This window comes from Rhyacophila brunnea, unplaced genomic scaffold (genome assembly GCF_057557595.1).
Source record: "Rhyacophila brunnea isolate RB1 unplaced genomic scaffold, BYU_Rbru_1.0 scaffold_14, whole genome shotgun sequence".
NCBI lineage: Eukaryota > Metazoa > Arthropoda > Insecta > Trichoptera > Rhyacophilidae > Rhyacophila > Rhyacophila brunnea.
This window is the reverse complement of record NW_028232796.1, coordinates 7,144,848-7,160,076: the sequence shown is the minus strand read 5'-3', so window position 1 is coordinate 7,160,076 and position 15,229 is coordinate 7,144,848. Positions and strand designations below refer to the sequence as shown.

General features: G+C 33.3%; 1 pseudogene; it reads right to left on the bottom strand.

Annotated features, from left to right (window-relative positions):
* Positions 1-4,276: 4,276 nt before the first annotated feature.
* LOC147075570 (uncharacterized) lies at positions 4,277-12,175 on the bottom strand (annotated as a pseudogene).
* Between the last annotated feature and the right edge of the window lie 3,054 nt (positions 12,176-15,229).

Sequence of the window (15,229 nt, the reverse complement as noted above, 5' to 3'; positions counted from 1 at the left end):
CAAATACAGAAAAAATTGTACCCCATTTAAAAGAAAAATACCAATGGTGCATTTACTAAAAAATGTCCCGTAACTTCAAAACAATGGTGGGATAACTAAAATAACCCACTGTTATTAATGTTATACAAAAAATCTCACCATTATCAAATACTTATAACTGCAGAAAAAACAAAATAAATTTTTAGTTAACAAATTATTTCAAAATCAGTATTTTTTACTTATCCCACTGTTGCTTTCAAAGCGACATTGTGTAAAACAGTATTACAGAATGATGAAGTAGTCTTAAAATTCTGTAGTATTATTAGTTGTTTAGCAAACACTAATACTAAACTTGAGATGCTGAGAATTAAAGGAGTACAAGTAGTTACATATTATACGTAAGTAAAAAATGATTTGGGTTAAGTTTTGACATCACAACATTCCGATTTATGTAAATATAAAAAAAGGGTTCAAAGAAGTGAATGCTTTGTATGAAAAATTATACATTTTTTTTATCAATGAATTCTACTACATGAACTGCTGTGTATAAATGTTATTTTAATGCCATCATAATTTCTAATTTGAATTATTTTGCCTGACATGTACCCCACCCCCCTTCAAACACTAATAAACATAAATAAATAATTCTCTTAAAATCGTAATAAAGAAAACAATACCTCATTTACAATATGTTGAAAACAAGTTAAAGATTATAGATAAAGCTTGTCATTTTTTTTATTTCTCCCAACCACCTAAGTAGCAGAGGCACCTAACGGAAAAATACGGTATGATCATAAGATTGAAGCTCGAGTTATAATATTGTCTGGACACCCCCCCCAGAAACAGAAAAAAATACAAATTATTTATGTAAATAACATATTACTGTCCAACAAGAACTTCTTGGCTACGTGTTAAAACTGTGAACTAACAAGGTCCTCCCATTTTTAACCGCACTTCCATTATAAACTAACAAGCTCCTCCCATTGAGTCGACAACAGCGCCTTTGGCTTGTGCCTAAATCTTCTTGTTGGACAGTAGTTGTTGTCCTTCTTCGTTATGACTTCATGACTAAGGATTGTGACCCGGGTGATTTTACTGACAAACAGCCTTCACGAGTTGGCCCCACTCCTGTCAGCATTACACGGCACACAAGGCCTGTAGCCAATTTAACTCCCGTGGTACTCATAAATAATTGGTGCAACTACCTGGGGCATCCAATATTCTGATTATATTATATTCTGATGCCGCATAAAAAAATGCAAAACCCGTTTGGATGTAGCGGAGTTCGATTGTTATCATAGGATTTGGAGTTAGTAATCACTGTTGGATTTGGCATCCTTGGATGGTTACAAATTAACATTTGTTTCAGCATGATACAGGGTTACCAGCAATAATCGAAGAGTGACATTCCAAACCGGCCTAAGTCTAAAAATCTGATTTTGAGATAATCATATTTTTGTGATTTGCAATTTACCTCTTAATTTTTCGGTACTATAATGTTTGGCAATTTCATAGAAAATTCAAAGCTCGAAAACATGAAATATAAATAACATTAAAAAGTATAGTAAAACTTCAAAAAAATTCACTCAAAAACAGACTTTTTTTTCAAAATGGCCCTAAGTCTGTACTAAGTACAGTTTGGCACACAATAAAGTAAAGTTGAGTATCTTTTATGTGTACAATTATGATTGTGTAATACCCCACGGTGGCCGCGCGGCATAAGCGTTGGACTATCATGCCGTGGGTCCCAGGTTCGAATCCTGGGTCTGGCAAGTACACATATTGTTTTTCAATATGTGTTTGAGTCAGGGTATGGACCTAATAGGTTGAGCAAGTGGCTGACATCCATTTCTAGTAAAAACAAAATCTGTTAATACAAACCTCTACTCTGTGGAGGTCCATATGATCCTATTAGGATCGGACATGGTCGAAAAAAAAAAAAAAAAAAAATCGAATTTGGTCATGGACAGGTCTGTTGGGATGATTAATGAATAAAAATAATATTAAATTTCTTTCACTTTATTGCATTTTTTGATAAGTAGGTAAACATTGTAACTTTTACAGCATAATATATTATATAATAATACTACAATGTAGGGATCGTCTACAATAAAAAAAATAGTTTACTTATGTGCACATGAACTTATAAAATACAAATTCTTTAATATTTCGTCTGACATTTCACAATATTATATTATGGCCGCTTGGAGCGTAAATGTAGCAACAAGTAAAGCCTACGCGAAGGTTTAGCTCTGCAGTAATGCGGTTCGGCACCTTTAAAGGATTTAATAAATTTTTGAATCGATTTGCGCTTTTCTCCATTTGCACTAGAACAATGATCACTTCCACGATTTTCGACAGCATGGAAACCATTTTTCAAAAAAGTTCTCTCCAAAACACTACTGACACGGTCTTTTTTGATATTCAAGGCTTGAATTCACTAGGGGACAAATCGTGCAACATGACATTTCGGGAACGAAGCCGCGGAACATGTTTCTTGTTCAAAATACGGACACACTACGCAATGTCGCAGAATATGTTGTACATACTTGTCGCAGAAATGCGATAGCCGCCAAAGTGAGTCATATTGCAATATCATTAGAGCACATTTTTGTCTTTCAGGCCATGTCATGTGATGGTGTCTAGACAATTTTTATTATTCTTTTTACCGACAAGCCGTTGGAGCCAGTGGCACTTCACCTTTTTAAATGTATATATTGTAATATATTTAATGAAATTGAGAACCTGCACAGAGTTGTTTGGATTATAACCAGAAGATGTTCGCCAAGACCACACGGCGTTACTTTTCGTGAAACAAAATATTTGTAAACACGTCCACACATGCGTTTTCATACGTTTTCCATCCGTCAGAAATACAAAAAACGTGCACATTTGTTTAAAATACTTGGTATGATTTTTTTTTAAACAAATATTTGCAAACAATTGATATGCAACTTTAAAAGTGTTTAAAATGTTTATTTATTTACGAGGAGACTTATCTTAATTTGGGACTTGGGACTATAACACTTGATGGCGATTCCACAACGTTTTTAGTGTAAGTGAATTGACATGATGTATGCATGTTGAAAGATCTTGACTACACATGCCTACGTAAACGAGTGTAAATTTATAAACTGTTCATTTTATTACAGGTACACGCGAAGTTAAATATCAAAAATATTATGCAATTGAACATAAATAAGATGTAGCCCGAGAAATAAGATCTTGGAATTTTTTTTTTCATTTTACAATATGTAAAAATCCCGTATTTCACAAAAACAGTGAATTTTCAACATAAAAAATTAACCTTTAAAAAATGCTGAACTACTAAAAAAACAATAATTGAAAACTTTTAAATGTTTAGTAAAGAACAACCGCATTTTTTTTGAAATGTAATTATAATATTATATACATCCACGTATTAAAGAATTTGATAAAAGTTTATTATATATTATTTTTTTCAGAATTTCCATGATATTAAAAATATTAAAAGGTATCAAAGCACTGATCGCATATGTGATTTTGAAAAAAAAAATCTAAGTAGTAGGTAGGCACCGTAATAACATATTGGCGACAAAATAATTTTGTCGAAAATATAATAATAATATTTAATTACAATATTCAAAATTATAGTATTTTGGATGTGCTATGCTATACCTACCAATATACATTTTTTATATCGTACATAGTACGCGGACCACATATTAATATATAGATTATATTAAGAAACTCGGTTATCTACGAGAAATGGTTATGAACCATTCGCCGAATTCATTGGAACCTTGCTGTGTTACATGTTTTACATTGTTCATAAATATTTAAGTTATTAGCAGTCAATTATTTTTCGTTAAGTATATTATCGGAATAAGTAATGTTTTCGGAGATGTGAACGAATGACATCTATTTTAAATTTACCACCAATTTCACCCAATATTTGAAAACGGGTCTCAAAATAACATTTTCTTTTGTTGTTTTTCAAGAAAATATTAAAAAGTTTTAACACCTTGGTCCTTGATATTATCGACACTTGCAAGTATCGATATAGATACCAAGCAATAAGCATCTATATTCTATACCTGATGATATGTTCTCTTTCTTATGTTAGATGACGTCCATATTATGTATGTATGTACCTATTTAAAAAAGTGAGGCAGTATTTAACAGACACTGTACGAAATATTGAAGTTAATGTTACGAGAAATGGTTGTTAGCCATTCGCCTAATCCATTAGATGCTTGCACTAGATCAAACATTGAAAAAACACAATGCTATGCCAGCCGCGGGATCGAACCCGTGTCTTACCAGAGACAGGTGCTATACTAACTAAGCCATGGTGGGTGCCATATATAAATATATGGGTAGGTATCTATATATGAATGGAAATTACCATTTATGCGTGCTTTAATTAATACCTATATTATTAATATAATATTTCGCCATGAGTTGAGAGTGTACATCTTTCATCTCACGTAGCTCTGAGGCGACGTATTGTCCATATACAGAAAATTCGTCCTGTTTTGAATTCAGCATGTTCATTTTGGCCCCCCACGCATAACTTCAAATGCCTCTTCCAATTTATCTTCATATGGAATGGTTCTCTTCTTCGAGGTTTTGCAGGATGTAGTTAGCGGCGGCGTCTCCATAGGTTCATGACTAAGTTGCGACGGGCCCGCACCGGTATCTTCAGTACTTATACTGTCAGGGGATTCGGAAAATTGAGCATTGGAGTCCTGGTGTATTGTCTGAAAAATAAATATAATGAATTTCTCATAAATAAAACTATTACTTTAAGGTACTTATAAAAAAATCTAATTTTATGCTTTTAGGTCCCAGCTACTGCAAATGAATGGGAAAAGGCTCATAATTACGAAATATTATGGAACTTCCCACATTGTATTGGAGCCATAGACGGGAAGCACGTTTTGATTCAAGCACCTCCAAATACCGGCAGTGATTTTTACAACTATAAAGAACAATTTAGCATTGTGCTCTTGGCTATTGTAGATGCTAATTATAATTTATATATATGCTAATTGTGGTGCTAAAGGAAAGTCATCTGACAGCGGTGTTTTTCAAGAGACTTCTTTTTATAAAGCAATGGTTGAAAACCAACTGAATTGGGCAGAACCAGAGCCATTGGGACGCGATGAAGCAATCATGCCCTTTGTATTGGTGGGAGACAGCGCATTTGCACTGCCTCAACATATGATGAAGCCATATCCCGGTAACCACGAAGTGGGAAATATAAAGCGAATTTTCAACTATAGGCTTTCGAGAGCGAGGAGAATTGTGGAAAATGTATTCGGAATCATGGGTGTTGTGTTTCGTTTGTTTCGCAATACTATTGCACTACAGCCCACAAATGCTGAAGTTGTTGTGATGGCTTGTGTATACCTACATAATTTTTTAAGGCGAAATAAGCAATCAAGATTACTCTACACCCCACATGGAACCTTTGATTCCGAAGATTTGGATCATAACACCGTGGAAGGATCTTGGCGCAGAGAAATTAGATATAATAATTTGTTGAATTTGGAAACGATAGGAAGACCATCACCTCAATCTGCCATAGAAATAAGAAACAAGTTCGCTGAATATTTCATGAGTACACAAGGAAGTGTTTCGTGGCAGAATAATTTAGCTTAGAAATGAACAACGGCACCACAATGTCATACGCCGGCGCTATTTCTTATTTTTATTTACTGTTTTTTATATAATAAAATAACACTATCACCAATTTATTTTCTAATCATTAACCTTTCTTGAATATCAATAATTTTTATAGTGAAAACCGCATCGAAATCAATGCAGCGGTTGTCGAGATATTGATTTACATAGCCACATACAAACATACATACAGCGTAGAGATTGCAATACCTGTATTTCAAAACCGGTATACCGGTATTTTTCCATATCAAAATACCGCTTTTAAAAATCGACAATACCGATATATTCGGTATTGAAAGTGGATATAGAAATAAATTAATTAATATAAAAGGTTTAACAGGACTTCGACTTTGGTGGCCGGTGAGACACGTGCAGGTTTGCAAAATACATACCTGTCTACTTCTGTCAGGTGTATTTTTAGATGTAGGTATCTGAAATTGCGCTCAAATACAATGCAATATACATGCTCGAACTCGGTTGTAATGGCGAATATTTATTTATATTATAATAATATAATAGAAATAGTAGGTCTACTATATTCTATAATAGACTTGCACGTGCCTAATTATTTGATGTTTATCTACTCAATAGTAGCTTATAAAATAATAGAGAAATATATTTTTTTAACAAAAAAATGAGCAATGAACTGATTTTATTTCTTATAGTTATGTGATAAAAGTAAAGAAGTTACTAAGTGTAATAAAACATTAAGTGGAATTATCAGTGGCGCACACACGCAAGAACACTACTTCATAAAATAAATTTATTGAAAGATCATTCGAAGAAGTGTCAATAGTTCAACTACGTAGGTACTATATGAGGGGTGTAAAAGCATAACCGCCACTATCCACAAATGCAAATTGTTCAGTATTTAACGATTTTAATATCCCGTTTACACCTTTTTGAGTGTTTTTGAATTGTATTCTCATCCTATTAGATTTGTTCTTAGATTCGCAATTCAAAATCAAGCAATTTTAGTACTGTTACTGCAAAAAAAACAATTATTTTTTTAATAGTGGAGGTTTTGCATCTCATCTTTTCAAAGTGGCGCTTTTGTTATTGAATGTTTGTGGTAGTGGCTGATTTGCACTTCTACATACTTTTACTAATGAGTTAACCATTTCGAGACCAGAACTACGAAATAAAACTAATATGTATGATTAATTTGTTTTTATTTTATTTTCTTCATAGGGTACAAAAAATGAACAGGTAAAAATATTTGCAAATAGCAATGATAAAATATTGTTAAATAATATTTACAGGCTAACAAAACCCAAAAAATATGTCAATTAGTTAAATTTATTAAATTTGACACGTTATTATGACAGGATAATACGCTACCTCTGCATTTATATAGAAATACATAATTTATTTGTTTTTGTTTTTTTAAGGAAATATCGAAAACGCATAAAAAAGGATACAAAAATTTAAAACGATCAAAATATAATTGTAAGATACTTACTAAAAATAAAGGATACAATTGTAATAATTAAAATGTAATTATATATAAATGAAATGTGAGATATTAATAATATATTTGGTACTGTTCGGTTAAACCGGATACAATGGAAACAAAATAATTGCAGCCCTCAGCTTTTCACACAGCGGGCGTGTCCTTGGCCGGCGTGGCAAAAGCATTGGCCGGCGTGACAAAAGCATTTACCAATCAGTCAGTAGGTAATAAATTATCATCGGAGTATTGTATACGTTGACCAATTAGTAAGTAGGTACCTAATAAATTATCATCAAACATATTCTGTTGCGAGCAGTGATACCCAACCGCGTGACTAGGAGATTTCGCAAACATTTTTGTCACTACTGTTAAAATTGAAGTAGATTTGTGATTTTTTGTTAAATATCGCGTTACATAATATCTATCAGCAAAGTATTTGAAACGTGTACGCTGACTGCTTAATCATTTTGTTGATTCATTTATATAGTACTTAGCTATGTGTGTTTATATCATGTTTTATAATTTTCAATCAGTACTTATTCATTGTGTTATTAAACATTTTTAAAAATAGTTCGTCCATGGCCAATTCTATCGTCCGCCCTTTCGATACATAGGTACCTACAACTATCAACAATTTGAAATCACTTCATCTCACGGTACCTATACATTGTTGTATTTCGGAATGATACTTTATAGTCTATACATACTAGGTATATACTTACTTTTATAATCGTAAATATTTAGATAGGTACCTAGTTATGTTTATCTAGCAAACAGTGGATTATTCGTGGGGATCATCAATACGTCAGTGGATTGTACCTAATATAAAATAATTAAACAAAATATAGTTCGACATGATCGAAAATGGACATGCAGCAGTTTTTATGTTTTCATATTATTTATTAATATTTATTTTACGTATTTACATATTTTGGCATTTAGGTATTTGCTAGAAATCTATTATTGGGTATGAATGAAAAAGTGTACACAATTTTGTCATATCTATCGCCCAAAGTACACCAAAACTATTATGGTTTGGTTTAGGCAGGATTTAATTGATTTTTAAATACTTACCAACACCATCTGTAATAACCACCAAAATTTACCTACCGCGTTTACTGTCCCCAAATATTTATATTTCCTGCCTTTGGAAATAGATGAATCTATGTTAGGTGGGTACCTACCTACTCTTTTATTCGTGTTTTACATTCAACGTTGAATTGATATTTTGCAAATAAAATAACTAGGTACCTACTACATTATCTTCTAGGTCTACTTTAAATGAAACCTTAGACGCTTAAACAAATAACCATAGGTACTCAATTATTAAAAATATCAATTGAATTTTAGATATTAATTAATATACCTAAGCCTGAAAATAGCTGAAATGTGCATTATTAATAGTGTGGGGTTTTATAAATTAAAAACTGCATTAACTAAATAAATGGTATTTATTTAACATATAAGCTAAACAACAATAATAGCAAAAATGCAAGACATCGGTAATCCTATATATTATAATGAAATATAAGATAAGTATAATACATTAAGTATTAAAAAACCAAAACATCATATAAAACCAATAAACCTACATATTATATCTACATATTTAAATTAAACATAATGTTAATCAAACGATTAATATTTATTTACCATGGCTTTAAAAACAGATATAAGTAGGTACATATAACAAAATGATCAAAATGTTGGAGTCAAAAATATACTTCATATAAAATAAATACTCTTAAACCAAAACATCATAAAAAGACTGCTAAACCTACATACCTATAGGTACATATTTGAATTAAAAAATAGGTACATTCATCAAACAATTTGTATATATTTAACATGGGTTTAAAAACAAATATAGGTAGGTACATATAACAAAATAATCAAAATACCCAAGTCAAAATACTAAAATAAACATTCTTAAGCCAACACTAGAACTGACTATCTATACACACTATAAATATTACACACTTTACCCCGTTCTCTGTCTATTAAAAATCTCAAAATTAACAATATCTTGTAAAATTACTCTAAATGGATCACGAACGTTCAATCTCTTCCTCCACATATATTCATATAAATAAGACTGGAGCAATGTTTTCTCTTTGTACCCCTGCGCTTTTTATTGCCTGTTTTCACCGATCCCCACATTCGCTCCACCTTCTGTGTGTGAGCACCGGTTACAGGGTCGACGAAATGACGTTTGTGATTTACAGTAAAATGCTCGAAATGAAGTCGCACTTCGTTGTATGAACGCCAAGAATCACTATAAATTATTGATCCAGGCCTTATTTTTTCAATGATTATAGGAATAAGGGTCGCTGCTGATCTGTCCGGAACGGTAACGACAAAGCATTCATCAGTTTCCCGGCAGATTCCAGCGAAGACCCACTGCTGCGGTAGAATTCGCCCGGCATTATTTTTTCGGCGCACAAACAAACTTTCATCGATTTCGACGTGCAGTCCCTGGCCTCCAATTTCTGTATTATTTTGCGAGATTTTCCATGCGCACACCTCACGCAAATAACTATTCCATTCAACGACTGTTGAACTGTTGATTTCCAGCTGCTTTTTACAAAATGTTAGAGAAGTAAATTCTTCGGCCCAACAATAAATAAAATGCACAACTTTGTCGAGAGGCATTCTTGATCCCTCTAGCCAAGTGTTTTGGCGTATACCAGTACGCTTATTACAAGGTCTGGTATAGCACATCCAACGAGGCATTTCGGAAAAAATTATCGACATTACGTGTCCATTCTCACAGTGCTTTACTGTCGGTACTATTTAATTAAATTAAATACTGAACGTTTGTAATCCTGAGAAATTTTCATTTTTCATCATCTGAAAGGGCGAAGTTACGAAACAAAGAGTTTTAAAAAACATCAATTCTTTGAACCTTTTATCAAGTTCCAGATTTTGAGATTGAAGACACTATTGTTTTATGCTTTAATTTTAATTAAGAAGTTGTGTTCGTAATTTTATTATCGTTAGGTTATATTTTTGTAGTTGTTTATTGATCGAACTAATACGCGGCTTAAAATCCTTTAGGAATAAAATTGACCCTTTTATATCACTTTGAAGCTTTTCATTAAAATCTTTATGGTTTACGTCCAAAGAAATTTAAGAAAATTCATGTATATTCAATCAATTTCATAATTTTATAAATAAATTTTTATAATATTTTATAAAGCGCTGGTGGCCGCAGCGATATCCTGTGGTGGCCGCACATGAGAACCACTGTAATATAGGCAACTCCTCTAGCGCGAGTTGAAGATTACCAAAAAAGAAGGGGTTTTTTATACAACAACAATTTACTAAAATGATCACGAATTTATATTATGAATAATGATTCAAATGCTAATGGATTTAATTTTTGTATTATTCTATTTGAGTAGTAATTAAAAAAAGTACTTTTTTTTAGTCGTTCTCATTCATGATCGTAAAAAAATATACTGGTATCGATATGAAGAAATCAATACATTTTGTTTGGAGATGTCCTCCCCTAACATACTACGTATTCTCAGTAGGCAATTCGTCAAAAATGTGTGGATTTTTCAAGCTAAATGTAAGCAATAAAAGTTTAATACGGACAGCAAACAATAGAATAGTATTATCCTTGCCTAGGAGAAATATGATGTGCACAGCATTACCTACTACAGATACATCGCCTACTGATGATGGTACTTATCAGTGGCGCACTCTGCGGGGAGCACAAGGAGACAGCTGTTGTGCCGGCATTAGATGACCATTAGATATTATAATTAGCATGTTATTTATTTGTTGTAATTAAATAGTAATCAAATGTTCCGTAATAAATTCAACATCTACATATTTAAATAAATATTTGGAGCAGAAATAAATTCTTTCTTCGATGCTGAAAATATGGGTTGTGATTTTCTTCACGAGGACAAATGTTGGCTGGAAGTATTGAGAAATTAAACATTTTAAATTTGAGCCTGCAAGAAGCGAACGAAAATATCATAACAATTAGGCCGCGGCCAGGGTGGAAACGCTCATGCAACTCGCGATGAAGTCTAGACTAATTATCCGCTCCAAATGTTTGGCCTGTTCTACGTAGGAACTTCTTTTACCAGCGGTTTGAGCCAGTGGCACTTCACCTTTTCAATATAAATATTTATTTAATATATTTAATGAAATTGAGAACCTGAAGAGAGTTGTTTGGATTATAACCAGAAGGTATTGTATGATCTTTTTGTAGAATACCCACTTTGTTTGTAAACTTATATCGCTTAACAAATTCACGTTACAAACATTTGGAAGTCTACGCACGTATTCACCTGCACACATTGTTATCGATTAAATGTAGTCTGGGCAGCCCGTATCATACGGATTTATGAGATTTAATCAAAACAAAGTCTGTAGACACGTGCACGCTAGCATGTTTGTTTGTGCGTTTGCATACGTTTTCTATTCGTGGCGAAATACAAAAAAATGTACATTTGTTAAAAATAGAAAATTGTTGTGTTAGAAAGCTGGAGAATTACAAATGACCCCCCCTGAGATGACACTGAGAATTTTTTGGCAGTTCCATTAGGGAAACTTACTTGCGTATCCAAAGTATCCACAGTGCCGGAAGTTTTGGACGATGAGATTTTTTTTTTTTTCGCGAACAAACTGCGAGCGAAGGGTATGTAATTTCGCCTCTACTTCCTTTCTTGGCAATTTCAACGCTTTGCTAATGTCCTCTCACGCGTCGTTTTTCTTTATTTTGTTTTTGTAGTCAAGGTTTGACGTGTCCCATAACAATGTGTGGCGTTGGTACAGTTCTAGGAGTTCAAGAATAATCTCATTTCCCCACACTACTGCCGTGTTGAGCGACATGATGCGCACCTGTGTATACTTGACAAAATCTGAAGCAGAACTAATGTCACTGATGGGCGGGAATCTATGCGCTCGCTCGTGGAACGTACACATGCAACATGTCGCGGATCACGTAGAAAAGCCTCGCTATGTTGCGTTCGCAACGTTGGGGCGGCTCGAAGACTCAATGCTGCACGCCATGTTGCGAGACATTTTGTCCCCTAGTGAGTACAAGGTACAAGGGAAGCGACATCGTGTAACATGTCTCGCGTCACGTAGAAAAGCCGGATATGTTGCATGCAACGATGGGCGACAGAGCGCAACGTTGCGCCGGCACGTAGATTCAAAGTTGGGCGTCATGTTGCGATACATTTTGTTCCCTAGTGAATTCAAGCCTTAAGGATCAATGAGAATGCCTGCTTGCAGACTTGCACTCGCTCGCCCGTCGCTCCTCTTCTCTTGTTGCAAATTATTTTACAGACATTTTTTTTGCTAAACGGCTGGCATCTGTCTGATGATGACAGATACATTTTATTGATGCACAATGTCTTCCATGAAGAGGGTAACACACTTGAATGTTATTGTATTATGTCTGCAAGACGGCACGGTTGGTGGTCCAGGAGGTGCATAAGTATCTAAAAAATAAACGATAATCGTGAATTTTAAAATAGTAGGCATTGTCTACAATTTAATTAAGTATTATGTAGGTTATTTGAAGATGAATAGTGTGTAATCTGGCTTGTAAATTTGCTATAAGTAATATTAATACTAAAAAAAAAAAAAATTACCTAATAATTATTAGTAGGTACCTAGGTACACACTAGGTACTGGGGAAACGCGTTAGAGAAAAAGATATATTATTATTGTAATATAGTGTTATTATGTGTATCTAGTATTGTTTTCTGCCAGTGAGATGAATGATTGATGGAACATAAAATTATGAATTTGTTTGTTTATGTCACTTCTTCTGACACACTTCTGTTGCATTTGCATTTAATTATTCTCGGGGGCCAAATGACCAATAAGTACAATGTTAACCCATCAATAAATGTTTTTTATTCACTAGTCTATGATAATTACTTATAATTCATTTTACAAAGAGAAGTTGCATTCTTGAAAACTGTCATGTATATAATATTGGCACACTGTATTTGAATAATCATGATAGTATAAATTAATAATTGAACACCAACAATATTTTTACACTATTTGTGAAACACCCAAGTAGTTATCAAAATTAGAGGGAAACTTCATTTAACTACCTTTCTTTGCGTTGTATTTCTATTCCATTAGCATCGTTCCTGAATACGCTTCCTTCCTTTATTTGGAGAACTTTTTTGCACATTTTTCAATAATTCCGACATTATAACTTCGTAAAAACATGGATGAAATGGACATGATACTCACTGTCTTGAGAGTTAGACCGCCATCTTGCATCAGTGTTGCCAAGTCAAAATTTGAAATTTCAGTAGAATATGGAAAAAAAATCAGTAGATTCGAAGAAATTGGAGATTCTTCAATCTCTTTGAGTAGATTCGACAAAATATCAGTAGATTTCTGTTGCTCAATTTTGACGAGAAAAATTTCGCCGCGGGCCGCAGGTTCCCAATTTTTCATAGTTGGCTCGATTTTTTAGGATAAATATTTCGCCGCGGGTCCCTATTTTTCGTACTCGGCTCGTTTTTTTTAGGAGAAAAGTTTCGCCGCGGGCCGCAAAAGCTTTCAAAGATGGCTCGTTTTTTCCCGGAAAGTGGGAATTTTATGGAACGCGGAAATATCAGCAGATTTCATAATAAGTTCGTATCATTGAACCTGAACTGAACGAATCAAATGGCACCGTTGGATTTATTTGATTTGGAACCGTTTGGTAGAATGTCCACGGAAACGCTTTTCTGACAACTAATTAGTGTTGCCAGTACTTAAAATTAATTCATAATATATTAGTCTCTAAAACAGAAACATATTTGAAACGTCAACTTGTTATGAAATTCTAACCTCCTATCGTGGTCTACAATAATACAAATTTAACAAACTGTCGTATTCATTCATTTTAAATATACAAAATATAAAGAATGCTTCATAAATAGGTAGCCATTTAGTTAATTTATAAGATTTATAGTTATGACGAGTTTTTAAAAATTACTTTTGATTAGAGCTTTTCATAATTATTATTGACCACTTGTTCATGTCGACAGTATGATATTGTGACTTAGACGACAATCGAACATATTAAATTCGTTAGGTAATATAAAGATCATTCCGGGTTGATTTAACACAGTTTGTAGTTTAGAATCTCCGTTACAAAATATAAATAAAATGAAAATAAATTCTTTGTCTGACATAATAATTATAGTAATGATATTAAATCGAACTTGCATAGAAAATAGTGCTGGATTTTGAGATAATAACACCAAAAGCGGCGTCTTGTTCGCGTATGGTTACTTATGAATAATAGGTATTGATTATTAATATATAATACATATAATTCAAGTGAACTCCTATGGTGTAAATATCTAACATATTAATATGAACACCTCACGATATATAAATGCCGAATAATGCTTATCAACACTTTGACAGATTGCCATTAGTCTATGGATCGTCCGAATTGGTTTGACGTTTCATGTCAAACCATTTCTGATGGTCCGAGAACGGTTTGATTTTCAATGATACACTGAACCAAACGTCAAATCTCAAACCTTTTCCAGTCAACTACAATTTGTATGTATATTGTCTATGGTTTAATTTGATTTGTTTCGTTCATGTTGAAAGAAACGAACCTAATATATCAGTAGATATGGCAACACTGTCTTGAAATGGCTGATGAAGGATTTGGCGGATATAGGAACGATTTGTTGTCTGGAGATGGCGGATATAGGAAATAACTTGAAACTTTCGAGTCGTTTTTTCTAGGGGTATAACGTATTTAGGAACCAAATAAATTCACAGGCCGCACTGATTCTTATTCATAGACACAAAACAACCAAAACATGATTTTTTCGTGATTATGGATTTAGCGGGTAGGTATTGGAAATAGTCGCCTCATATAGGTAGGTATAGTGTAATATTGTTATTATTGTATTATCTATGTAAACTGTACGACAAACTCGCAAATAAACACGCAATCGACATTATCATCAGACTTCAGTTTGTTCATCTCCCCACGTCACGTCCTCACTTCACACAAGTGGTGACCCCGAGTTCTTCACATCTAGCACCTAGATTACTGTGCAATGTCTTTGAGACCAACCTAATTTTCTGTAGGTAATGCGCAGAATTTGTTTATCAATAAAATAGCCT